Source organism: Engystomops pustulosus, chromosome 4, assembly GCF_040894005.1.
Source record: "Engystomops pustulosus chromosome 4, aEngPut4.maternal, whole genome shotgun sequence".
Taxonomy (NCBI): Eukaryota; Metazoa; Chordata; class Amphibia; order Anura; family Leptodactylidae; genus Engystomops; species Engystomops pustulosus.
The window spans coordinates 100,691,068-100,717,768 of NC_092414.1; the positions used below are offsets into that span (position 1 = coordinate 100,691,068).

A 26,701-nucleotide genomic window follows, 5' to 3' on the forward strand; every position below is an offset into this window, starting at 1 on the left:
GTCCCCAACACACTACAAGAAACTTGAAGAAAAGTGACCAACCTCTTTAAAGAGTAACTGTCATTTCAAATGATTTTTGATATTGTGGGGAGGGGGCAGTTGTGAACTTTTTTCTAATATACTTTAATGACAAATTCTACTTAGTTTGTAAAGTATCAGACTGTAAAGTGCCCCCTAGTTACAATGTTACTTCTACGTTGCTAGGGAAAATCTGTCTACAGGATTAAATAGAGATCTCTCTATTCTCTTTTGTTTCCTACACAGCTGTGAGTGTTAGCCCATTCTGCTCTCTCCCTGGCTGCAGTATGGCTTTTAGCAAAATTTTCAAACATCAAACTGAAAGTGAAAGGGGTTAATCCTCACTACCAGAGTTGCTTAACAAACACAGGGGGAAGAGATGTGAGGCTCATGCAGCCTCCATAGACAAACACTGTACATGCATCTCTATGGAAGGGAGTAGCTTGATGTTTTTACAAACAAAGCAACATTTGTTAGTAAAGTGCATTAGAAAATGCTTACTACATCCTCCCATACACAATATAAAAAAAAATTCAAATGGTTTTAGTAATTGTGTTAAGATGTTTGCATTTAGATTTATACACATACATCTATGAAATCTATACACTGTGGGGGAGATGTCCACTAGGCACCTCATTAAATCAGCGTCACAGCTGCTTTTTGCTGTCAGCACTCCACAAGCAACTTTAGGAGTATGGGGCATAAGAATAATAATTCCTTTATTTATATAGCGCACACAGATTATGCAGCGCTACACAGAGCTGGCCAAAATCGGTCCCAGTCCCCAATGGGGCTCACAATCTAATCAATCTACCAGTATGTGTTTGGGCATGAAGGCAAACTAGTGCCGGCAGGGAACTGGGTCGTGAAGTTACTATAGTATCCAGATGAAATGTTGAAGCCTACTACAGCTTTTTAGAGCAGGTTTGACTAGGTCTAAACATGAGTGGTGGACCACCATGTCAGGTTTACTAAGGATAAGGTTTTTTCTAAAACCTGGTAAAATTGAGTGAAACCGGGCTTGACTGCCAAAATTATACATTTATACAAATGCCAAGTAATAAAAATAAAATAATTTCATTGTCCACACATTGAAACTAAAAGATTGTTGTGCTAGTATGTCTTTAAAAATAATTGAAAATAAATAAAAAGGACTTGTGTGTTAGATTTGTCAATACATGTGGATTAGTCCTTGAAGAATAACCAAATGAACATCAATTGTAGTGTCCAATAATCAAACATAGTTTCAGTTGAAGCACTTCAGAATACAATAGCAGTCCTCCTAATTACTACAGCGCCTGTCTGTTCATTAGATGGAACAGATAGATGGTAGTTAGTCCAGTAAGAATGAACAATACACAGTACGAGAACACAGTATCCATAGTGTATCCCCCAATAGAAATAAATAAGGTTTTATGTGCAGTACTTCAACAAACATAGCCACAATGCTATCAATACCCAAAAGAGATTAATTAAATAGTGTGTAAAGAAGTGTACTTCACAGATGCAAACTAATGCTTCAAATCTAAACTCAAGAGCTTCTGTTTCACAGGAAAGACATCAATAAACAGACAGAAGGAAAAGTATCCATGAGATAATTAATGCAAAAAAAAACCATGCAACAGGGGGCATGTTACATATTGTATTGAGCTAAAATTGAATACTAGTGTTCTGGGAAGTTGTTCCTTGCGGACACTTTTCACTTGTGTGCTGCATTTGTCTTCAGAGGTTACGGTACTTTCTAAGGTTAGAATAGCACAGGGATATTCTAGCTGAAAAATAATGGAACTAAATACTAAGCATGACAGCGGCATTTAAATGGTTTAACAGGGGTTTCCACCCCCCACGAGCACGCTCCCGCCGTAGTTTCCCTTGTGGTACGATTGCTGCTATGGCAACACTGTGGTTAGGACCTTATGGCTGTCCAATGTCAGAGCCCACAGCCAGAATCTTACAGGCACTGTGTTAGTCCATGCATTTGCATAGTGGGACTATTAAAAAAGTAAATCAACAAATGAATAAAAATAATGCAAAGTAACAAAAGTTACACATAAAGCAAAAATATGGAAAATAACCACACAAACCCCACATATTTGGTCTGCAACAAACCGTACAATAAAACTAAATAATAATTAAACCAGCACTATGAATGCCCTACAAAATAAATAGGCTATACTGTGCAGTTAATTTAGTTTCCACCGCACAAAAAAAATTAATACATTTTCATCTATGGGGTGTGGACACCCTAATAAAGTATCACCTGTAAATGTATATAATTAAAAAAAAAAAATAAGACTTAACATGGCCATATTAATTGAAAAACAAATATTTCATAGCTAACAAAAGAGCACCATCGCAGAAACTAAATTGTGGGACAAATTTTAAGATGGGTACTCTCCTTTTATCTTTTTTGAATGTGTATTTTAGTATCACTAACATATTACTAACAAAATTAGACCATTCTAAATGCCATTTTGTTTTAAAGCTCTTAAAGGATTAACAAGCTTTGTAAAAGCTGTTTTTAATAGATTGAGGGGTGCAGTTTTGAAAAGGGAGTGGTTCATAGGGGTTTCTAATATTATATATACTTCAAAGCTCATTAAAAACAAAAATACCCCCACCCCCTCAAAATTCAATACTGAAATTTCAGCAAAAATCTGGAAAAGTACTGTTTGATTTGAAAGCCACAATGATGTTGCAATAAAATATAAATCATTTTAAAAATGATGCAAACATAAAGCAGACATATTGGAACTGTAAGTTAGTAACTAATTTGGGTGGTAAAACCCTCGGTCAGAAAAGGAGATACCAGTAAATTAGAAAATGACACATTTTTCAAAATGTTGACCAATTGTTAGTTTTTTTCATTAATAAAACGAAATCACATAAACAAAAATTTACCACTATCAGGAAGTAAAACGCATCATAAAAAAATAAACAATCAATCTCAAAATCACTTGGGTAAGTTAAAGTGTTCAAAAGTTATAACCATATGAAGTGACAAGCGAGATTACAAAAAATGATGCTGACACTAAATGTACAAACTGGCTCCGTCTTGAAGGACCCTATGAACAAAGATTTACTTACACTTCTGGTATAGTCTCTTCAAGAAAAAGAATCTGGTTAAAGTTCTTATTTCACATTGTATTACAAACTGTTAACTTGGGCTGCTGGTTGTGGTCCCTGACATGTACAGTAGAATTGCTCATGGACCTAAGAGTTTATTTCTCAACTTTATTTCAGCTTCTTGTCAGCATATTAATCGAGGTGATTTCCAACTTGTTGAAAAGAAATCCTACACATTTTGAGCACTAACCTTGTAATCTTAGTCATGGTTGATACTCACTGGGGCACATTTACTTACCCGGTTCTGTCGCGATCCCCGATCCGGAAGGTCCGATGAAGATGAAGTCCAGCACGATTCACCAACATCGTGCGCCCGAGATCCTGCATCTGTCACTTCCCCGCTGAGGTCCACCAGAGTTCACCTTCTTCTTCCTGGTGTCTGTGAGTGCATGTCTTGTGACACAATTTGCAATGTTAAATCCTGCACGCAAACACCCCTTGTTAAATGCGGCGCAACTCGGAAATCGTCAGGAAACCCGACAAAAAATGCGGTCAGCGGACCCTTAGTATATAAGCACCAATGTTTCACATTATTCAGTTAAACTAGACAGCAAGACGGATGATTACACACCAGGTATACTGTTTTCCTATAATAATAAAATAATTGTGTAGATCTAAACTATCCTTTACTATATAGAGCCAACTATTTTAGAATTGGAAAATACTAATGCATGCTTTTATACTATTGTTTTCAATATGGTATACAACGCATGTTCTAGAATCCATGACAGGGATTACTGTAAATAGCATACCATGTGTAAAAATCAACCAGCTTGCTGGATAGTATATTTGAGTTGTGTGAGGAAGTGAGGGTGCTTTATCACCACATTGTCTGGTTTGTTTTGATACATTTTGAGACTTATTTGTCCAACTTGAGACTTGTTTGTCTCAACTGAGATAAAAAAAAGGCTCAAAAAATGATACAAGAAGCCAGACATAGTAGTGTTAAATCCCCCAGGATAGCCCTCAAAATGTTTCCAGTTGAACTCATTATTAAGATTCTAAAGATATATCAGATGCAAAACTGAAAACTGGCGCAAAAAACTTTGCTAGATGAGTGGATTTGCCACAAGAAGACTTGCAGTAGTAGAAAATGAGAATGACACTCACCTTTTTGTATTTTCTTCCTTCAAGTAACATTTATTAGAGCATACTCACATACAAGCAAAATACATTATTGAGGGAGGACAACAACACAACCTTACATGTGTGGATTGATGGCCATTTCATGGCTCTGTGCTTCTTCCGGCTACAAACTGGTAGTATGGTAGTTTGGAGCCGAAGAAGCATAGAGCCATGAAACGGCTGTTGCTCCCACACATTTGAAGTGTAGTTGTTGTTTTCCCTCCACCATGTGTATTGCTTGTTTGTGAGTATGCTCTAATAAATGCCACTTTAACAAAGAAAATACAAAGGGGTGAATGGCATTATTTTTTTATGGCGGTAGAAGACCCAGGTGACAACAAAAAATACACTAACATCATTAACCTTACTAATCTACAACTTGACTCTGACTGTACTTCACTGTTAACAAAAGGACTTAACTATGCCATAACTAACAACTTTGACCCCGTACAATTTGAGATAGATTTATTTAAAGCCACTCAAAAACTCAATTTGAAAATTTTTTTCCAGGATAGCAACTGTAATGTGAATTTGGATGGCATTGGGGAAACCCCGTGCACTATAGGTCCCCTTGGCTTCTTCCCACCCTCCCTCCGAGATCCTGATGATCTCCAGAATGTATTTACACTATTAGAGATCATTGAACCCCAACCAATTGTGGAAATCACAGAAATAGAGAGGTTCAGAGGTGGGGTATCTTCCACTTTTTGCCCCCCCTTGCCGGCAGGCTCCCCCCGGATATCTTCCATCAGCGTGTGTTGGAGGATGTCAAAGCCTTGATCTATCAGAAAGCCCTTCCTAATCTCACCGCGGGTGAGATTAGAGCTCTGAAATGGCTTAAGTCCCAGGGGGAGACTATAGTAAAACCTGCAGACAAGGGGGGCAATATAGTACTCTTGACCAGAAGTTACTACATTCAAGAAGCCATGAGACAGCTTAATGATGACAACACCTATTGTAGATTGCAGAATAATCCCACACAAAGGTATTTAGATAAACTACGCACCTTCTTGAGATGGAGTGTAGAGAAGAAAATCCTCACAAAAAAAAACGCAGACAATCCCGTATGGTATTTTCTCCCAAAAGTACACAAAACAATGATAAATCCCCCGGGGCGCCCGATTGTGGCGGGGATAGGGTCACTCACGAAACCATTGTCCAAGTGCTTAGACTGGCTGTTACGCCCATTACTTGATAGTATACCTTCCTATCTAAAGGATATCAATGCCTTCCTCTCAGCGATTAAATCTATAACTTGGCAAGAGAATTATAGGTTGGCGTCCATAGACGTCGAAAGCCTCTACACCCGGATCCCACAAGACCTGGGTGTCGACAGCATTCGTACTGTTCTCTCTAATTCCTCACAAGATGAAGAATATGTCCAGTTTGTCTGTGGAGGTTTAAGTTTTATATTAAAACGCAATGGGGCAGATTTACTTACCCGGCCAATTCGCGATCCAGCGGCGCCTTCTCTGCGCTGGATTCGGGTCCGGCCGGGATTTATGATGGTAGTTCCTCCGCCGTCCACCAGGTGGCGCTGCTGCGCTGAAGTCCGCTGGAATGCCTCGAAATACACCGGCCTAACCTGGATGAAGGTGAGTGAAATTTCCGCGACACAATGTTTTTTTTTAAATGCAGCGTTTTTTCTGAATTTGTCGAGTTTTCGTTCGGCCACACCCCCCGATTTCCCTCGCGTGCATGCCAGCGCCGATGCGCCACAATCCGATCGCGTGCGCCAAAATCCCGGGGCAATTCAGGTACAATCGACGCAAATCGGAAATATTCGGGTAACACGTCGGGAAAACGCGAATCGGGCCCTTAGTAAATGACCCCCAATGCCTTTGTTTTCGATGGAAAATGGTATTTTCAAAAAAACGGAACTCCCATGGGCACTCCGGTGGCGTGTACTTTTGCCAACTTGTTTTTGGCGGTTTTCGAACGAGAATATGTGTTTTCCAATAACAATACGTTTGTCAAAAGTATTGTCTCATTTTTCCGATATGTGGACGACATATTCATGGTGTGGGAGGGTACGGAAAAACCCAATTCTACGACTTTGTGTCGTTTCTGAACGACTCCAACACCATGAATATGAAATTTAGGTCTGTTTTTGGGGGACACGTTCTTGAATTCTTGGACGTGAAAGTGCAGGTTATTGAGAACTGTATCACCACTACTGCATTTAGAAAACCCACCGCCACCAACTCGATACTACATTACAATCGCTCCCACCCAGAACACACTAAGGAAAGTGTACCTTTTAGTCAGTTTCTACGGCTGAAAAGACTTAACAGTGAACCTAATGGCTTTGAAACTCAAGCTGCTGAGTTAAGTAAGAGATTGTCACAACGAGGATACCCAACCTCGCTGCTGGAAAGGGCACTCAACAAAGCCCGTAATACGCCGATACGGCGTCGGATCCAGAGAGAAAAAAATGCTAGAGATAGCCAGGATAAGTCTGATGGTGGACGAGTGGCTTTCTCGTTCAACTACAGTCCTTGCGAGCGAGCCATACGGTCTGCCATACATAAAAATTGGAAAATTTTAGAAATAGATGCCCAACTCTCTGGAGTCACTAATAAAAGACCGCTTATCACATTTAGATGTAGCCCCTCTTTAAGGACTCAACTTACCTCCAGTCTTTTCTCTTCATCTGACGCAACATGGCTATCTAAATGTACCCCGGTTGGGAATTATAGATGTGGCTCATGTAACTTTTGTCAGTATATCCTACAAACAAAGTCAATTCAACTGGGTGGTACATCACATGTAGTCAGGTCGTTCCTAAAGTGTAGATCTACATTTGTAGTCTATGTAATCACCTGCCCCTGTCAATACTATTACATCGGTAAAACTATTAGAAATCTATTCACTAGGTTCCGTGAACACTGCCACTCAATTAGTACAGGTAAAGGCTGTCCCCGCCTCATTAACCATGTCAGGGAAAAACATGGAAGTAATCCTGAATTGCTCAAATTTGCAGGCTTGGAAAAAGTAGAAGTAGACCCCCGGGGAGGTGATCGCCCCAAAACCCTTTTAAGACAAGAGGCAAAACTTATTCTTAAATATAATGCATTGGGCGCTATGGGGTTGAATGATAGAAACGATTTAAGCGTATTCCTTTAACAGAAACGCTTTTTTAGTCATTACACAATACACACATACGGACATAGTTTGTATACTATGCGTTAATGTTATATTCCCCATATGTATATACCTAGTGCGGACATACAACGCTCTGCCATATTACCTGACGTCTTTCCCCCTTTTTTCTCCTTGTCTTCCTCTCTCCTCTCTTTTTTTTTTCCCCCTCTAGTGGTTATAACCCCTTGCCCCCGAATTTGAAATAGTGCTCTTGTTACTTCGTATTTATTTGCCCCATACTCCCTTCGCTGCTCAGCTGCAAGAATTGCACGAAATGATAGAATACTAGACACTAACATGTTGTTCCCTAGGAGATATAAGTATATATATAAAAAATCCAGCTGTTACTATATTCACTTGGCTAAGTGAATAGGTATTACATTTGAACATTGCCTAATGTTGTTTTTAATGTTTCACTGTTGTGTATATTTTAATACCTTGTTTGCACACTGTTCCCTAGGCAACGCGAACCCGAGGCAGGTATATCAGCTGCCTACGGAAGTCTTGCGTTGCCCGAGGTTTGAGAAAGCGCACACTGCACGAAACGGCCCGTCACCCCGGCGTGGCGTGCATCCTCCCTGATATGAACTCTTCCCCACAATAAAGCGAACATTATCCCTGTTACCGGTGAGTGACGCATGTCTTTTTTCTTTTTGTTTCTTGGTTGCTGACTGCGAAATCTGGCGTGCACCGCAGTTTGGGACGTGGTATATGTGATCCGGTTTACAACCCCGGCTCCCGGACCTGAACTCGTCCTTGATGTGATATGCTAATGTGGTTGTGCCGGTAGTCTGTACCTCTACTGCTTGGATTATTTTTTTATTGCAGGTCTTATTAGATTCTACTTTGATGAATATAGCACAATCCCTGAACATTTTTGTACTGGCCACTGAACTCCTGAGTCATTAAAGGGGTATTCCCACAAAGACAAGATTCTTAAATATACTGTTATTAACAAAAACAGCATTTCACAGATATAATTCAAACCTGTCTCTATCAGTCCTGGTGTACACAATTTTGGTAGCCTGGGATCCGACCATTATTCTTCTGACTTCAGGGTTGGGGCAGATTTACTTACCCGGTCTTGTAGCGCTCCCACAGTCCGTTGTCCAATGAGTGCGTGTCTTGCGACACAATTCTAAATGTTAAATCCTGCGCGTTGGTCGAATCCGTCGGGTTGTCTGACTGCCTGCCCTCCAATTTCTGACGCGTGCAAGCCGGCGCCGATGCGCCAAAATCCGATCGCATAAGCATTGCATAGTAAATGAGCCCCATTGTTCTCCTGTCTGACGCTGCACAGAGCTCCTCTCTAAACTCCAGCTCCCACCCTTGCATTCAAAAACAGGCTCACACACAGAAACTTCCTGTCGGTGTGAGGAGAGTAAAGCTACAGATAGATAAAGTCTTTATACAGGTGAGGGGGTCACATGCACAGAAGATCTGACAGTTTATGCTGTGGCTGAGATATAACAGAGCTGAGAATGTAATTGTCTGTTATATGCATCTCATGGATCTCATCATCACTCATCTGATGTGTCTGATCTGGTGCAGCACGGTGGCTCAGTGGTTAGCATTACAGCCTTGCATCGCTGGAGTCCTGGGTTTTATTCCCATCCAGGTCAACATCTGCAAAGAGTCTGTATGTTCTCTGCGTGTTTGCGTGGGCTTCCTCTAAGTCCTCCGGTTTCCTCCCACACTTTAAAACATACTGGTAGGGTATAGATTGTGAGCCCCATGGGGACAGGGACCAATTTGACATGCTTTGTGCAGTGCTGTGTAACTTATAGGCGCTATATAAATAAAGAATTATTATTTTTATTATTATCTCTATTTTTATGTGTCAGATACTAAATGAAAGTGTATATAAACCCTGTCCCCTGATAATCTACCCACATTTTCACAGCATCACACAGCACTAAAGGGATCATGAAGTGTCTGCTTAGAGAGTCCCTGCCCACACTCCAGAATTATTACACTGACAATCCTAGGGAGTAATAGAAGCTAAAACAGCAATAAAATTGTAAAGTAAGGGTTTAAAAATTAGCTTAATTTTGCAAACATCAATTGAAATTTAGGAATTGGATTTGCCACAAATTTTGGTGCAATTGTGCAGAGGTCCCAAAAGAAGTCACAATTAGAAGTAAAAAGACTAAGATAAATGACCCCCAATAAGTAGTGAACAATTCAACATCTGTAGAACCTAGGAAAAGTAATTGCATTTGAGCAAGTTCATCGCATACTCCATTCTTTTGGTGTCCATGGGATGTTAAATATTTCTTCCTGGATAACCTGTTTAACCTTCACTTTTGGTCTTTAATTACAAAATATACCTGAGGTACAACATATATCATAACCCAGCAGACAACATTTCTTCTGTGAAGCATGGTTTTAGGCTATTTTTCTTCATATTGGACAGAGATTATACTGAAAATGGAGGTGAAATGAGTAGATACAGTTATCAAAAATACAATATTTGCAACATAACCCGCAGACTTTGCCTTCAAACATATTGATCAAAAATACACATCCAAGGAAAGCAAAATACAGCTAAAGAAAAAAGAGATTTCTATGTGAATGGTCCAATTAAAGGCCAGACCAAAGAGTATGCAATGATAAGCTGGGCTGCAGTAAAATGAAAAACCCAAATGTGATAAAAAAAAAGAAAAAGTGACCATGTGGGAGGGAATAAGGGATGGAATAAGACAAAAATGAGGTACAAGAGAAGAGGAAATTGAGATTACAGGAGGAATACTTTCAAAAGACGCAAATGAATGCTAGTCAGCATGGGGGCGCTAAAGTGACTAATTGGGGTAGGGAGTCATATTTCATGTAAAGCATGAAAACAATCACATTATATGTGTTTTAGTTAAATAACAAGAGCCTTGCAGAAAGCAAATCCCTTAGTAAAGCATTGATTTAGATAGGAACACCTTAACCTTAGGCTGTATCCAGTTAAAAGCTTTTTAACTCACTTATGTCAAACACACAGAGAAGAAAAGTGCATGTAAAATCCATTAGGTCATTGATACTTATGGTGATATGCGGGCTGTACGCGCACTCAGCAATGCCAAGTATCTTTGTGAAATAACTTTTCAGTGGTGCTTAACTTGGCAAAGCCTTAGGGTGTGCATTCACTTGGCAGACTACCTTGTGATTTTAGCTCACGCAAAAGGACAATGCAACATATATATTGGGATAGTAATCCTTTCCAGAAAATAAATGCAGTTACATTTTGTTTTAATATAGAAAAATACTTGTTAAAGTCAGAAAATCCAAAACTGAACATAACACATTTGACTGCAGATGTTACTGATGCCATATCACACAACCTTCCTTTCCAAACACATTAATATAAAAGAATCAGAATAGAAGTTAGATGATCTTTCATAGATGGTGAGATAAAAGAGGTCTTCAGTCTGTACATGCAACGTGTTTGACATGTGACATTTGCCTTCAGTCGCCACAATTCATGGAAATCGCCAAGACTCAGTAACCTCACGTAATCTTCCTGAGCCATTTAGGCATCATTGTTATAAATGACAGCTCCTTTCTTCTTCGTGTGTGAGGAGGTGAAAAGAGGCAGTGACGCACTGGGAATTAGATCTTAATTAGAATTTGTAGTTAAGGATGCCAAGTACTGTTCTGCTCAATATCTACTTACAAGATGTTAAAAAGTCTATATTTACTAAGTTAAATCTACTGGCAAAATATGTAATAGATCACAAACAACCTAAGGGTAAAATATAAGTTGTATATAATGCTAGGTTAGCAGAGGGATATTCTCAGAACATATACATATTATATATATATATATATATATATATATATATATATATATATATATATATATATATATATATATATAAAGCTCTTTGTATATTAAAGTAAATTTTCCATTACCAAGAAGTAAAAAAAAAACTACAGATAATCACCTGCTCTCCTTTTCATCTTGATCCTGGCACCTCTCTTCTCTAATCTTGAAACAATGGTATCACCTAGAAAAAAAAGACTTTTAATTAGCAGGGCAGAGTGCGGGGACAAGATGTTCTGCGCTCTGGGCTGCTAATTATGCACACCCCTGCAGCTCCCACTCCTATGTTGGAGAGGGAGGTGACATCACATGAATAATTAAAAGCAATGGACATCTGCCCCCGCTCCAGCCTGCCAATTATAAGTAGAGAAGACAAGCGACAGGATCAAGCTGAAGAGGGGGACAGGTAAGTATCTATAGGTTTTTTTTTTACTTTTTGATAATGGTAGATTTCCTAGGAGGAGATTTATCAGATATGTCTGAGAGAAAAACTCTTAAAGTTAATCACGTTAACCAATCGGAATTTAGCTTCCATTGTGCAAAATGCTGTGGGAAAATGGAAACTGAGCTCTGATTAATTGCCTTAAGCAACAAGAATGGTTTTGCTTTCAGACACTTTGGATAAATCTTTGTAAGGAACATGACAACTATGCTGAATTTATTTACAAAGAAATGGCAGTGAATTCTTACAGATGCCACTTAATCCCAGTACAGTAGTTTTGAGAATGAGAGCACCTCTGATGGGTACATATGTTCTGCCTATGTAAGTTATTTACAATGTAAAATGCCCCTGAGTTCTAGTTGTGTGTTCTCCTTCTGAACTGTCCTGTATGCAATACGACTACAGTTTATGGTTTCTATTAAAGAGAACCTGTTAGGCAAATCAACCCCCCAAACTAAATATATTTTCATAAACTGTCATTAGAAAGCATTTCCCCTATCCCTTCATTGTCCCTTTACATGCCTGTAAACTTAAAAGGAACCTGTCACCAGGAGACCCATTTTTACCACACCCCAAGTCCCCACAGAGCATAGCACATACACTGGCAAAGAGTTTTTGTATAAAAAATAGGTTTTACAGAAAAAAAGATATGTTATATGGTACCTTTCAATGACATGTGCTTTCTAACAAAGCACTTGTCAGCTGGAGTGGCCACCGCGGAGCAGTCCTCCCCACCCTTGGGAAACAGCTCCTCCATGTGTCTTTTTCAAAAGTATGAATAACTCCCAACGTTTTCACATATTTAACAGGGGTGACTTCTCTTTTAATCTCCATGTGCCCAGCCTCATTTACATGATCCAGACCCATAAATTCCCACAAATAAGAAGTCTGGGATAAATAAACATGAGATCCAACAGACCAAGATGAACTTTGAAGTGCCTGTCGGGAGATTGAATTTCTACCTGTAAATGGATCATGCCTCAACTTATAGATAATTACTAATTAGATCTTACCATCGTGATGTAATCCATGGCCTCCCTTCTTCTAAAATTAAGTTATGAAATTATGCTAATGATCCTCAAGTATTAAGAGGGTTTTTTTTTTTTTTTTTTATTATTCATATTATTATTTTATTTCATATAAATTAAGTGAACAATCATCATCAAATATTAACTGCATAGAGAAGTTCAACTTCTTTTTTTTATTTCATTAATGCTTTGTTTCATTGTTGTAAAGAATCATTTTGACATTACATAATAACCCCACATCTACAGTAATTAAAGGTATATCTTCGTTTTACATAAAGAAAGCTTATAACTATACATGTCATTTTTTATTATTACCTTTTCACAGGAATATGTTTTGCCGACCTTTTTTTTTTTTTTTTTTTTTTTGAAAAAGTTAAACTTTATTAGAAAAATTTGTCATTATACAAAAAAAAAAAACAGAGAGGACATACATCTATATACAGAATTTACACAAGTTACTTCCTATATATGCCGTCCGAGTCGGCAAGCCCTCTAAGAGGGTTAGTTACCAGAGCCCAACTGTGCTGCAGCTTCACAGGCGGTTTCACTGTTTCACCCACCCTCTCTACTCCTTCAGCCTCCTTTTGTCTGTTTCAATCTCAGGGTAGCAGAGGAAATTGCAGCACACTGAGGGAGGGGCAAATTGCCCATGTACAATGTAACAGCCTGTGAAAGTGCAGCATGGAGAGGCTCTGGTAATATCCCCAGGAGCCCTTATGACTTATAAAAAATTTTTAAAAGTTGATTTTAGAAGGAAGGAGGCCATGATGACAAAGAAGATTATCACAGTCACAGTGCCTGGATCTATGAGTAAGAAAATGGGTTCTTATGTTTTTCAAATAAAAATGGGATATAATACTTATCTTTACATTTTCCAATAAAAAAGATCAAGTGATTTGAACAGTGAACAAGCAAAAAGTTATAGCTTTGAAATTATCCTGTACAGGCAGTCCCCGGGTTACGTACAAGATAGGTTCTGTAGGTTTGTTCTTAAGTTGAGTTTGTATGTAAGTCGGAACTGTATACTTTATTATTGTAAACCCAGTCAAAATTTTTTTGGTCTCTGTGACAATTGGATTTTAAAAATGTTGGGTTGTCATAAGAACCAGGATTAACAATAAATCTTAATTACAGACACCTCTGATAACTGTTACAGCTGATTATTGTAGCCTAGGACCAAAGAACATCAAATTACCAAAATCCAGAGGTCTGTTTGTAACTAGGGGTCGTATGTAAGTCAGGTGTTCTTAAGTAAGGGACCGCCTGTAGTAATATCAGATAAATAACAACTTTTTACATTGTACTTTTATGAGGACATGCATATAGATTCCCCCTCACTTGGAGTCAGGTGGCCCAGGGACAGCTAAAAAAAATTTGACCTAAGATAACATTTGAACTTAAATATTAAATAGCAAAATAAGTCCAAAACATTTCTTTGATCTTACAAAAACCCCAGGATTTTCAGTTATTCATAATTTATTTATAATTGGTGATTTAGCTACAATTTTATTGTTGGGTATGTAAGTAAGACAGTAAAATGGAATGTGTATGGACGCAGTAAAGTAATGAACTAGAAATTAAGTATTAAGCTTTTAAAAATTGTTAATGTGTTTTTATTCTAAAACCCAACATCTTTGGAAAGATTTTTTAAATGATAATGTATTATGTAATGAAAATTGGGATGAAAATATTGTGACAAATATCGAAGTAACACTGACAACAAATATACTATAAGTGCTTCACAGAAACACTGATGTAGAAAACAATTAATTTTGAGAACAAGAATTCAAAAAGGTGTTACATGAAAAAAGTATATTACATGAAAAAGTATATTACATGAATGTCTTATATACCCATATATATGAGAGCAGACCAGATGCACAGCTAATGTCTATGGCTTTGCCCAGATTTCCAGGGACCAAAAGGATTGGGCTGTTTGGGTTTAGCATAATTGATCCTTTGTTCCATCCGCTAGTTTGGACTAACACTCTTATGGATGCTAAGTTTACCATGTGGATGGGAAGGTGAGTCAGACAACTGTTGAAAATGCTTTAAAATGGATGTGTTAGAGGACACCCAACATATATTGGGAAATGGCGTGAACACACTGTATGCTTCACTATTAACACTCACTGAGTAGGTGTATATGGAATTCTACATGACTGGAAAAATATACATCTTCTTTACTTTTTTGTTTATATATTTTTCTCATTTGATCCATTCTGCATTTAGCTTATTGTTAATGTTACGTATGCTATGCTTTAAACCATGACAATGTTAAAAGCAAAAGTACAAATTGAAGGCGAACATGTGAGCGACAAAATGTGCTCTTTACCTAAAAATAGAGGAAAGGGGGAGGCTGGTTTCATGTATTTGTACCTAAGCAGCAATGTCATATAATAGGCATGTTGTTTCAGCCAACCAGACTAGAGCAGCTGTGAGTACTGTATCTTGGCACTCTGAAGCTATTGGCTCCTCTCTGGGGAGTGGAGGGTGTTCAGTTATTAATGATCGCTGAGCAGGCAGCACCATGTCAGTGTGACAACTGATCGGGTGAATGATGCAGCACTAACCACTAGCACCAGCACCACAGAAAGGAGGAGAAGGGGTAGAGTCTACACAAGCAGCATCTCTGTATTGGATTGTCAGCATCAGCCACAAAGAAACAAAGCACTGGCAGCTATGAAGGATCTTAGGAAGAAGCGAGCTGCTCTGTCCGTGTTGTAGGATATGTGCAGACAACTAGAAATACCCCTATTACAAGGCAGGTTTCATCCGGCATGTACTGCAGTCACAGCCGAGGAATATAAAGAGAGCAAAGTATTGTTGGCAGGTAAGTTACAAATGATTTCTATTGTTTGGTGCTGCTTTTCGAATGCATTTCACATGTTTATTGTTTGCAAAAAATAATCACAGGTGTAGGAAATTATTCAACGGTTTATGCAATTTATTTGTACAAAAGGTCTATGAATTTTATCGTCAATTCCCGAAGGTAAACATTTCCAATTTATTTCTTGCTACGGGTCTAGAAGCAGGAGAACAATATAGGAAAGAGCTTGTTTAGACATTTCCAGTGTTTTCAAGAATGTAAAAGCTGAGATCCCAGTGCCTGAATGAGCATATCACACACAGAGCTATTGGATTTCTGCCAGGCTACATCTTAGGGATTGTGGTAAATGACTTCCCTTAAAACATATCCTCTTGCCAGTCTAAAGACACAGTGTGAATAGCGGCTTTGCTAATGCAGCTCTGACTGACGCATGTAAAAAGAGGGGGGAAAATGACTTATATTAACCAAAGAAGTCTTAATCTCCTTAAGCAGTTATCAGGCTCATGGCTAGAAATGTATTCATTATTTCAATAATTTTTCTTATTGACTGCTTTGTGAGGTTGTCTGATATATAGTAGTAGTTAAACTACAAAGTGGATTGTTGGTGAGTACATGTTTTTAAAATGATGCAGTGCATTCCCCTCCAGCACTTGAGAGGTTAACAAGACAAGAGAAAAGCCTCCAGTCACAAGCACCTTTGGGAGAGACAGCATGCTTAGAGATATGCTTTATTTGAAAGGAAATCCACATATTAGTCTTTCACAGCAAGCACAAATTCCCTGACTAGCGTGTGTTTGCCTGCATTAATGAGGAGGCGCTGTCCCTTCCATGGGTTAATCTAGACAATGGACGTTAAATAAGAAGTAGTTTAGGGTCATTGCATGATGTCTTATTTATTCTAGAATGATTTCGGATGGGCTCAGGATAGGCTTGCCTTGGTTGTGAAGTCTTATTTCACTTGGCACATAAAGTATGGACCATTCTTCTATCCCCTCCTGATGAACGTCACATTCAACCTGCTGCTGGACTCTGGGAGTCTGCTTCCATAACTGCCCATTAAGAGTTATTACTCCTAGCATAAGCTTGCTAAGTAATGTAATATATAAAAAGAAGTGTCACCCACGCACGGTCGCCGTACTACAAATCCATCAGTGTGCAGAGGCATACTGTGTGCACGGACAGCCCTCTAACAATGCAGCTGATGTTGGCAGCTAATAATATGCCAATGCGTGAAATTTCCAGCTAATCCCTTAATCATAAAGGGTTTTGCTGTGAGCTGCTACACAAACAAGCTTCAGGATGCCAGGCAGTGCCATTTCCAAATTATTATTATTAATATTTAAAAACAACAATAACAATGTATCACTTCCTTCCATTCCTGCTGTGTATGCCTCAGCTCCTGGACTGAATTCTAGAATACACATTTAGCAGATTTTGACATTTCTCCTATTTTACGGTTATGTCCTATATGTCTACAGCATGTTACAAATGTGCATTACCAGACTGTTTTAACTTGAGGCACAGTTGCCAAGAAACAGATTTTTTATTCCTTAAGGCAATGTAAGCTTGGCATAAGTTCTAATTGCCTGACTATATGCTGTGCTACTATGCTGTATATCCGTGTGTACTATGTATCCATACAAACATATGCCATATCCATCTATCTATCCTCACTAGCCCATATGATGTCCACATCATACAGCAACTTATTCATTCACATCACAGCAGATTGACCTCACAATTCTGATTTATGCTTACATAATAAACAACATGTTCAGACTATTCCTGCATCATCCTGGGACCTGGACAGAGCAAACTATAAAGTGATATATGTTAGGTTATTGATTAACTCTGGAATGGATGACACAATTTAATCACAAACTGGACAAGTGCCAGGAAAGCATGGAATACTAAATACAAATAATGCAACCCAGCTTTTCCAGATATAACACAAAGGCAATGCACTCTGCCCTCACTGCCAGATCAATGGCCTTCAAAGCAGAAAATGCAGCAAATATATTCCAAGTTACCACCAAGGAAATGATTTAACATATCAACAGATTAAAGTGGCCTGTAAGGAGTGCAGAGTAATCCCTGCAGGCCTCCCCTGGAAAGGATGGCTTTGGTAAAATTACATTACATGGCGATTTTATAGAACACCACTGGTCATAGGCCATTGCCCTTATCCTAATACAGCACAAACAAAATGGATTTGATATAACACACACCAGAACTGCATGTCATGAATATGAATTATCTGGCCTGATATGCCTAAATATTACATCAGGTTAAAATTAGCTTGAGCTATGGAAACCAGGTATGTGAATAGTATTGACTGAAACATATACTTTACATTCAAGTCATAACATTGTGCTCCTAAAATCACAGATCTGCTATTGTGTCCCAGACAATAACACAAGACACAATTGGAATTTCTTCAGTCAATACTGATATAATCAGGCATGGTTCTGACTTCCCTGAAGAGATATATACGTGCTAGGAGCTATCCACGGTATCTTTCACTACCTCCGGCCCCTACATACACATCACCAAGGATCATCTTAAGGATACAAACACACAAGACAACTTCACTATGGAATTTCTGTTCTTGTAAAAGACGCCACCTTGTTTTAGTTATGGCATTTCTGTAGGAATCGACACAAGTCGTTGCATCGCACAGGTTGAAAGCTCTGGTTAAAGCTTCGGAGAAATATCATCCCCTATTCTGTGCAATGCAGCAGGTAACCTACTGTTTGTAGGACATAAAGGTCTTTCTTAACACATTGGTTTCAAAATGTAACAGTATTTTTCAATCCAACATTTTTCTACATTTGTAATGACAATAAGTGTGTGATTTGGTAAAATAACAAACGAAAACAATAGTGACTTAAAAATGGACATCAAAATACTTTTTTTTCGATAGTTGTTAATATAATATCTAGTGTATTTGCTATATACAAAAAAAATGGCAACTAAAGCCGTGTGACTTTAATCCTGCACTAGTTTTTTTTTAAAACTTTATAAGCAATATTTAAATATATTGCATTTAAATTTTAAGTGAAAAAACTGTTTTAATTTTGGTGTGGAAGAGACAAAACAATGATAGATTATATACTGGTATTAGGCTGAAAAGAATCCTAGCAACCACAAGATGAAAAAATCCTCTTCTTGATGAATCTCCTTCTCATTTTTGAATTGAAAACCACTTCATATTCTAATTGGTTGACATTGCATTTTGTATGTACCTCTTCAGTGAAATGGCCAATTAAAAGGAATCCATATATCTTAGCACACGGCTACAGCTCTGATGAATATGCAGTTCAATTTGTTGCCAGTAACTCTCACTAGATGCAGGCTCTTAATATTCTAGGTCAAAAGGAACTTTTTAAAGGTCAACAGTAGGCAGATGTATAAGAAAAATGCATTTTATACAGCCTAGCCTCTAAAAGTCACGTTTATAGCTATATAGTTTTGATTGGTTTGCCTTTACTTTTGAAGACCAAGTCATAAAAAATGGATGTAGTAGTTAAAATAGCTATGAAATCAATGATAATAACTAGAATAAAGGTGTATCAAATATTTTATCTTTAAAATGTTGACTGTGGTGAGTGATATCAAAACTTAGCAGTGGAACCATCTTCAAACGGGTCTTGGGTAATGGGAAGAAATACACTTTAAGTATAAAACAATGCCCAAACATATCTTTTAAACTCCCAACTATTATTGATCGTGTGTTCCCCCAGCATACCATAAAATTAATGTACCATGGGCAGTGACAGGTGCCACTTATAATGTGACAGTATGGTCCACCGGATTGGTAGTGCTGCTAGTTGGGAATTTAAAAGGCGAGTTATCTTTCACTTTATGTGGGTTCATAATTTATATCTCACATTATATAACTTGCATCATTAAACACGTTTACATGTGAAAATAAACACATTTATGCCCTTTGGCCATCCATGGGAAAGGTCATTAATCATTTACCGAAGGGGTTGCCACCACGAGTGCACCAGCCATAAGGTAAAAATTGAGCCAATTGCCTCAGGTAGCACCACTAGCAAAAAGATGTGGGCAGCATTACGGGCTTAGTTACTGGCATGGGTGTCAGCATGGGTGTTAAACACAGCATGGGGGACCCATTTAATCTGATATATTTCAACTGGAATAACCTAATATATTACATGTAGATGGGAGAGTGGGGACACCATTCTATTGCTCACCTCAGGCAGCAGGGAGTTTAGGTTCACCCCTGATTGCCACCTATGGCACCTCTGCTAATCAGCTGTATGCAACAATGTTGACCCTCAACTTTAATATGGTCAATGCCTGAAACAAACAACTCTATGTTTGAGCCAGCAGAAATGCCAGGGCAGCTCTTATTCACTTCAATGAGAGATGTGCATGCAGTTCTGCCGTTGGGTTGAATATGGATGACCTGTTTTATTGATTCAGACTTTAGTGTAGTTGCACACCAACAACACTTTAGGGAGCTGGTCAATGGGGGTGGAGGGCGTCATACCCCTCCATTTACCAATGAATAGGTCATTAGTAGTTAAAATGTAAAAAAAAAACGTTCTATCCACTGTTGTAGGAAATTACCTTCAAGTATAAATGATACTCTGTATCGCAGAATTTATAGATCCTATTTGCAATCTGTACAGTTATATGAACTTATGTTTCACCTTATGTACACTCATGTCAAGGTCCCATAGAAAACTTTGATATCAGCCTTGAGGGTGCTATAAAAAAGAGCTTATAAACATTTTCTCAGGCGCACCAGCAACACGGTGTCAACAGATGCACAATTACAGGCTTTGGCCGGCATGCACACTGTCAATGTGAAAAAGAATGAAAAATGTGCTTTCATTTGGGCCACTACATGCACCTGTCTTTATTCATCAAAGAGAACTTATCACCAAAGTTTACCCACCCAAACTAAATGCTACCCACCCATATATTTGTCCAGCTGCTCCCTCCATGTCAGAAAGTCACCTTTGAAAAATGCAAATTAGGCTGAAAATATTTGGAATGGCATCTCAGGACTCTGGCTCAACAACATGGTGAACCAAGACGTACTGTATCTGAAGGGGGGTCATATGTGGTCATGGCACTATATAACAGCAGTAAATTCAAATAGGAAAGTTGTGGTGTGGATGCCCCTACATTTAGTTATAATGTAATTTCTTGTTAAACAATTGAATTGCTTTTGGTATAAAAGACCTGTGATATTTTACTCTGACATCTGATCTGTCGCTCACTTATGATTCTCCTCTGGTGCTGAATGAAACGGCTATTTGAGTGGGCTAGGCTATCTTCAGTGGTTTTGAATTTGGTAATGTGATAGACGTTAACATGGTAACGGTAATGACAATGTTATCGAAAAACAGAAACAAGATTTTTCGGTGGTGACTTCATTTGTAATGTCTGGTTTTAAAGGAGTATTCTGATGATTTTAAAGTTATCCCTTAGCCACTGGATTGGGGATAACTGACCATTGGAGAACCAACATCTAGGAGTCCAAGCAATCACAAGAACAATGATCTAGTTTCCAGGAGCAGCAGGGTGAGCATGTATGCTGCATTAGGCAGTCCCTTACAGATGAATGGTGTGGTTTTGAAGGGCACACAGCTGCTAAATTTATACAAAGGTATAAGAGACCTTCAATTTCACAATAAGAGGCTACAACCCTGAATTCCCCACCAATCAGAGGTCTATTCCCATCTCCATTCAACAGAAAAATGACTAGAAGATAGCACATAAAAAACAACCAACCAACAATAAAACAAATGTGATCTGATAAAAAGTTCAAGCTTGTGACAATTTGTGTTGATACATCATCAATAAGAAATTGGGACAATCTACTACCAAGAGTGGATGAGTTGCACATATAGACAGATTACATAAAGCACTAATCCCACAGAACAGTTCTGATATTTATATACTGAAAATGGAGAAATAGAAATTACAATATTTTCCAACTAGGCAGGAAATTATGTTATATCATCGTAAAACCACTCAGATCTCTATACAATAAGATTTTGTTATACTGCATCCGATTGCACACAGGGGCCAAAAATATTACATATGTTTCCCATGAACTCCAAGCAAAACACAACGTTAAGCTTGGCATAATTAAAATACATTTATTTAATCAATGGTCTGTATGTAGCTGTTTACTCAGCTCAGCATAATAAGCAGTGCAGTGCTCTCAGGAATCCATCATGCCTTCCGACATTATGTATTTGTCTTTCATTTCTTCTGAGAGAGATCTGAATCAATAAGTTGAGTGCCATCAGTTAAACTGCACCTCTGGGGCAGCGTGTTAAATGATGTTACTAAAAACAACATGGACAGAAAGGAAGTCTAGAATGTGTCATATTAAATAAGCAAAGGGTGTAGAGGGACAATGAACCATGTGTGATCAGAATGATGGAGGCGGCAGCTCCAATGTATGGAGTGTACAGGTATTTCTGGATTCTGATTCACAGGCAGCTGGATGAAATTCTCTTACTCAATCTTTATGACTCATGCCTTTTGTTCATTTTATGTGTGATTTTAATGCCCAGCAGCCAAGCAAAGAACACACAGAATGACTCCTTTTATTCCCTAGTGTTTGATACATTTCCAACATCCTTAAGGTGGTCCAGCTGAGCATAAAACATATTTAGAGGCCTACCTTTTCTCCCCAAATAGCAGATGTCAAAGCAAAGAAACAAGATGTATGTTGGATTTCAACATGTCAGATCCTTTTGTGATCAAGGTAGAAAAAGCACTGCCATTCGTGCCCGACAGTGCCTTATTCCCCTCTCCCAATTGAAAACTCATGCAATCTAGGCTTAATTCTATCATGCATGTCTATGAAGGAGGAGAGGACCTCAGAAGGAATAGCCTTTTGGCCAAAAACCCTTTTTAATTCAACAGTTATCTAGGGTTCATGGCCTTTGTCTATGTGCATGTTACGATCATTTTGTGATTGTCAGTAAGATCGAATATTGTTACCTGCCATTTCTCTTTGTTAATAGTCACAACTTATATGAGACTAGAATGGATGAAAAGTAATGTCGCCCCCTTCTCCAATACCCAAAGATGAATTTTCAGTTACAAGCATCACCATTAAAAACAGTCCTAAGACCCTATACAACAATTCTAGCACCATGTGATTTGTTTCTATGGTGATATCCAGTACCTTCCACTTCCTGATTTACAAGACCTCTATAGATGTTTAGATGATATACTATTACTCATGGCACCAAGACTAAATGACTGCGTACAACATAACTGCATCATCTTCTACTACAATATTAGTGTTGTATCATTTTGAAGAAATATATATCATATACCATAAAGTTAAGCTGCTACAGTTATGTTTTTCAAGATCTAGAAAAACATTAACTCCTGAAAAGAAAGAATAAATACAGAATGCACATCATATTAAAGACCTAATATCCATTCAACTGACACAGAATCCATAGTAAAATTCCCACTAGATTCTGGAAAAGATGAAATGAGATGTATTCTTATTAACTTTATGATTCTGATTACTAGATGAACAATGGATAGCTTCTATATTTACACACACACACACACACACACATACATATATATATATATATATACATATATATATATATATATATATATACATATATATATATATATATATATATATATATATATGTATATATATATATATATATATATAAAATGATTTTACACTGTGTCTTAAAAAACTGTGCCATGAAGAAAGCACTTGAGCAAGCATACAACAGCTGCTTTGAACATGTCTTATAATAGGAACAGCATATTAACGTTTTCCTTGGGGCTTTCTACTAATCTGTTGAAGCTATTCACCACTTACAGTACAAGCTCACCTTGCCGTGCTGATATTCTGGGGCAGTGATGCCTAAAATGTTTCTAAGTACAGAAATACTTACATTTTAAGCTCTAAAATAGATGGAATGGATCAGTTTGTGTACCCCTAGCATGTGAAAATAGTATGTCAGTGTTCTACTACTATCTGAAACACTCTGTCTGTTACATTACTCAGGACTGTGCCACTTACAAGATGTTTGTGGTCAGGCAATTGTTATTTCTCATTACAGTAACATTTAAACTTTACAGTTACATTTTAAGTATATTTTATAAAATAAATTAGTGGAGAGAATCTAGGCGGCAATGAGATCCGAAAATAGAGCTCTATTTGCAAAAGCTTTTTTGGGAGATCTATCACCACTTTGTCTGGTTTCTTCTACTGCTGTCATTGATTTTTTGGTCTCAACTGAGCCCAAAAAGTACCAACTGAAACAAAAAAGTGTCATAAAGCTCTACAATAAAAAAAAGGCAATTTTCTTCAAGCTTAGAATTCAAGTTATTATAGGTCATTAAAATATAAGCTAATATGTAATTAGTTGTTATTTAAAATGTTGCTAACCTTAGCAGAAAACTGTTGTCGAAATATAGTATATTGAAGAATTAAAATACTACTGAAGCCTTCAATCAGTCCACTGATTTTGACCCCGTTGAGACACAGGACAGAAGATGGTTGCTGATCACATGTTCACATCAAATGTCCTGCACCAGTGTTGTGGTGAGGAAGTTACACATCATTATTATGGTAACAGAGCAAGAAAGTATGTTAGATCATCACTGGGAGCAGAGCATAAGAGGTAAGAGCTGTTACTGAGAACTGAGGAATTATGGGAGTTGTAGTTGTAGATGGTGACCATCTTGGGGATAACTCCCAGTACTTTAGAAAGCACATACTTTTTGTTAATCATTATATGAAACACACTAACAATGTATGTCTATATTACGAGAGAAAGATATGTGTCAATAGTGCAATACGTATTAAAAAATGACTTTATTAGAGAACAATTCAAGCAGACCTGACACAAAATACATGGACATATAAAATCACTTAAAAATAGTACAGTAACAATCAACTAGTTGAAATGGCTATGTAAGGCCAATTAACATAACACCCTCTCAAGAAATGTGTAAACATCCACCCCTCCTAGTAGTAAACATGTAAACATATGTAGCACTCAACTTCAGCCATCTGAATCCAAATCCAAATCCACAAAGATAGATAATCTACCTAACAATCTCTAAGGTATGAAAGTTCCATAATACATTATTAATTCAAATAAGGCTGATGGTGAGTTACCCCATTGTAGACAGTGCGGTAGGTTAAAATAAAGAGGGGGTAGCAGATGGATGTAGAGAAGGTGGAGGGTTTTCCAAGCGTATGGTCCTCTTTCAAGGAATTCCCCCTTCTGAACAAATAATTTATTTTAATGTTGTATTAAATTTAATTCATTGTGCATTATCTTGTAATGTCCAAAACTGTTAAGTTATAGATTTAGTTGAGAAGACCCTCCCTTTATTTATCACTTAAATCTACAGTTTTCTACACACTTAACTTAGCCATAATTTGTTTGAGGACAACAATATCTCATGAAATAGTATAGTATGGCATCATTCTAGAAAAATCCTGGTGGCTATAGAATAGATAGAATGTTGTGAAAAGAATTTCATTTTCTGACATACTTAGCGGGACATGTCAATAGGAAAGATTTGCAAGGACAAATCTGTAAATCATCAATTGCAGAAAAGTAGACTATTTAGAAGTTGGATTCTAGCACATACCTTTTTTGGCACTCTGACAAAATGAAACCACTTTAAAAATGTTTGATTTTATTTTTTATTTAAAAGTAGCAATGAGAAGAAATGACATTCCTAGGCATTAGTAACACCTACAATGTAATCTTGATATTCTGACATGTCTGCTGGCATCTTTTTTCTATTAATACTTCACCAACTAGTTTCTTACATTTGTGACGGAAGGACAAATATTTACCCGCACAGCTATTGAATCCTGCATTAGGAGGCACTGTGGTGGTGTGAGATATTTTTTCAACACATTTTCTTTGATATTAAGCTGGATTTGCCTCAATAACCGTTGAACTTTCTGTGCATTGCTAGGCAGCAAAAGTAAAATGTCAAATGACAAAAATGGATATGTTAAAAGCTGAAAAGAAAAAATGTATTCAATCAGTACATGCTATATTATAGGTTATTACTGTTGGTATTTGTCTTATAAACATAGTATTCAAAAACCTTTTCAGTACCAATTACAGTATTTTTACTCCTTACCAGATATGAACAGGTTTTCTCGATTTCTGGATGTTAACATGATAGCCCTTTCTGACTAAAACTGAACAGATTGGTCACGCAACTGTTTAAGGTGGGCAACTCAAGTTGTTATGTAGACCCTAATTGAATCTAGTTTTATCTGGAAACCCAAAGCCTGCCCCCTCCCCCATCTCATTTAAACAGTGAATTGCAAGTACTTTTGGTCATGTGACTGCTGCAGTGAGTCAGTGGTCTTAGCAGTCATAGGTTCAGTAACATCTCTGCTATTAAGGTTGTACCATTAGTTACTGCTACATTGCTATAATTGTGCCTTTTATTTTTTCTGTGCCTTTTATAATTCTTTTGATATTTAAAACACTTATAGCACTGATTGGTGATTGGCTACTTGCTTCATGATATATTGCCATTTCAACCATGAGTTACATTTTAAGCTCAATTATATATAAACAATTTATTATAAGACATAAATAGATACAGACGATCAGTTTATTTCTACTAGAATCTCAGTTTACTTCTTACCAGGGCATAGGTTATTTTGCCTTAAGAGTTTTTCTTTCAAAGTCTGAATTAACATATGTGGAGGTTCCAATGTTAAAAGAGGTTTCCAAAATGTATGCCTTAAAGCAGTACTGCGCACCTGGAGTGGTGATGAAGCCTTGAGTATGCCTAAGTATATGCCCACAGGCTTAGAATGTTTATCATTATTTCCTTTACAGAGCGACATACTGTATTTTATTCTGTACAACAGTCTATAACCCATTTCAATTAATATATAAGCTTAGGAGGGACAAAAACTCTAAACAATACAGGGTTTGATAAGATATATAGATCATAAAGCTGAGCTTTCACTGTTCTCTTACACCAACTATGATGTTTGCTGGCACAATATCTTTTTAAAATTTTTATTAAAACTAGCTGTAGCTCCCGCTATTGTCCAGGATAATAAATAACTGCTCTTAGCTATAACAAAATAGAATGGGTTACCAAAAAATATTTTATTTGTATCTATCTCTCTCTGAACA

The 26,701-nt window shown here is 37.6% G+C and overlaps 2 protein-coding genes across 6 annotated transcripts in view; one reads left to right on the plus strand and one right to left on the minus strand.

The window, feature by feature from the left end:
- The window catches only part of IMMP2L (inner mitochondrial membrane peptidase subunit 2), a 734,073-nt gene that overhangs the window by 369,306 nt on the left and 338,066 nt on the right, over positions 1–26,701 (minus strand). Inside the window, exons 4-5 of one of the 5 annotated variants that reach the window (XR_011854923.1) lie at positions 11,346–11,408; positions 10,718–11,003 (exon numbers count right to left, since the gene is read on the minus strand). The exons of the other annotated variants lie outside the window; for them this stretch is intronic. The gene's annotated coding sequence lies outside the window, so the exon portion shown is untranslated. Of the gene's footprint in view, positions 1–10,717; positions 11,004–11,345; positions 11,409–26,701 lie in introns of those variants that run through there. 5 annotated transcript variants of the gene reach the window in all.
- The window catches only part of LRRN3 (leucine rich repeat neuronal 3), a 47,352-nt gene continuing 35,793 nt past the window's right edge, over positions 15,143–26,701 (plus strand). The window contains exon 1 of the mRNA XM_072146906.1: positions 15,143–15,527. The gene's annotated coding sequence lies outside the window, so the exon portion shown is untranslated. The remainder of the gene's footprint in view (positions 15,528–26,701) is intronic.